Raw genomic sequence first — 2,671 nt, 5'->3', positions numbered from 1 at the left:
TTCACAAATCACACAACTTATAAAGGACTTATACCCAGACTATATAAAGACTGCCCTCTCAAAACTCAATAATAAGAAAATGACTCAACTTTTAAAATGGCTAAACAATTTAAGCAGGTACTTTACCACATAAGATACATAGATGGCAAATAAACACATGTAAAGATGTTCAACATCATTAGTCATTAGGGAAATGCAAATTAAAGCCACAGTGAGATATCCATTTCAATGTCTTAAGAAAAAGGGGGGCGCTGACAATATCATGTGCTGACAGGGATATGGAGCAATTGTAACCCTCATATATTGTGGATGTGGATAGAAAATCATTCACCCACTCTGGAAAACTGTTCTATAGTTTCTCGTAAAGTTAAACTTACAATTACCATTTAACCCACCAGTCCCATTAACAGGTAGTGATCCAAGTGAAATGAATATCTATATTCACACAAAAAGCTGTATGTGAATGTTTATAGTGGCTCTATTGTAATCACCAAAACTTTATAAGTTTTAAACAGATTAGGATTTGAACTATGATCCATTTTGAGTTAATTTTTGTATAGGGTGCAAGTTGTGAATTGAAGTTCACTGTTTGCATCTGGATATTCATTTGTTCCAGCTCTATTTGTTTGTTTTAATTATTTTTCTTTTCTTTCTTTCTTTCTTTCTTTTTTTTTTTTTTTTTTGGCCATGGGACTTGCAGGATCTTAGTTCCCCGACTAGGGATTGAACCTGGGCCCTTGGCAGTGAAAGCGTGGAGTCCTAACCACTGGACCACCAGGGAATTCCCTCCAGCTCTATTTGTTGAAATGACTATTCTTTCTCTATTGAATTGTCTTTGTAACTTTTTCAAAATCATTTGACCATACACATGTAAGTCTATTTCTGGTCTCTCTGATCTGTTGCATTGATCAATAGGTCTATCTTTTCTCCACTCCCACCCTGTCCTGAGTGTGGTAGCTTTACAGTAAGTCTGAAATTAGGTAGTGAGACTCTTTCAACTTTCTTCTTCAAAACTGATTTAGCTGTTTCAGTTCCTTTGCAATTTGTACCAAAAAAATCCTCTGGGAGTTTGATTGGCACTGTGTAGTAATAGAGTTGTAGCTACATTTTCCAGCTTCATTTGCACTGTGTGTCCATATGACCATGTTCTTGTCAATAAAATGTGAGTGAAAGGAATAGTGAACTTGGGGTCTTAACGACAGTGTGACCCTCCTCCACACTCTTTCCCTTCCCACCCAGTGGAATCCACAACGTCCTGGTCTCAAATATGCAGACAAAGTTAAGGCCTAGGGGATGACAGAACTATATGACAGAAGAAACCCAGGTCCCTAAGTGACAAAGTGGAACAGAGCTGGGAATGCTCACTGAGGACTGATAGGACAGAGGGAATTAAACAGTGACCTTCTCTACCTCCCTAAGGTCTCCTTACGGTTTGGGTGTTTTTATAATGGCAGCCTAACTTTAACTAACTATAACCCCTGAATTCTGAAACAATTAAAAAATGAAATAAAAGAATGTGATATTTGGAGGCCAGAAGACTACCTTTATTATTGATAGAACTGATATTAGACAATGCAACTTGGACCTGCTGGCGAGGAGGCTTCACAAAGCTGAGTAACAAGCTAGAGCTGTTTACTGTCCCAGACACAAGGAGCTGGACCTTCACAGGGCTTTCCGCTGAGCTCCTGCATTTGCGCTGTGACAGCACGTGCTTCCTGGGATGGCAGCCTCATCGCAAGAGGGATCAGAGAGGAAGGGGTGGCATTATACCTACTCCTTTCCTCTCACCCTGCCCCGCAAGTCAGCTACTCCCTGGGAGGAGTGTTATCTCAGGGAAACCCCTCTACACGGAAGAAAATATCGGGAAAGGGAAAAAATATTTCTGACCTCTGCCCTATGGACAATCACGTCTTATGATGCCGGGAAAAACTTCTGGTATAATTTCAAAGCGTTCCAGATTAAAAAACTAAACTACACGAAATTTAGCAGGTGTGGAAGCAGGGCAGACTTACTGTCCAATAGACCCTACAGAAAACTGAAACTGCTGTCGTGCAGTGTTGTACTGGAGAAGCTGGAAGTGCAGAGTGGCATAAAACTAAATCACAGCAATAAGTGCTCAGGGGTGCAGTCAATGATTATGGTTTTCAGACTGGGATGCTCTGTCCTAAAGCTTCTCACAGCTGTGAAGAGCTCATCTCTGAGGCTGCCCACAGGATTCTGGTATGCACACATAGGAATCTTTATTTTACAGATTAGTATTATTTCATAATGTACAGATACTAATTCACATCTTTTTTAACAAAGTAAATTTGGGGCATCTCTTCATATCAGAATATTTACCTCTACCACAATCTTTTTGGTTTTTTAGTTTTTATTAAGAGAAATTTCAAACATACAAAAAGTAGAGCCACTAAACAAAGACCCCTTGGGTACCTACCCCCTCCTTCACTCTCACAATCATCAACACATGATCCTTCTTTCATCTCTACTCCACCCCCTCCTTCCACCCCCAAGTCATCCCAGCAGTCATCCCATGTCAGCTGTAAACGTTCCAGGGTGCATCTCAAATGAGAGGGACTTTTGTTAAAGATATGACCACAGGGCTTCCCTGGTGGTGCAGTGGTTGAGAGTCCTCCTGCCGATGGAGGAGATATGGGTTCGTGCCCCGGTC

This window comes from Mesoplodon mirus, assembly GCF_964341445.2.
Source record: "Mesoplodon mirus genome assembly, chromosome: 15".
Lineage (NCBI taxonomy): Eukaryota > Metazoa > Chordata > Mammalia > Artiodactyla > Ziphiidae > Mesoplodon > Mesoplodon mirus.
The sequence above is the reverse complement of the archived record's forward strand: the minus strand, read 5'-3'. Positions refer to the sequence as shown.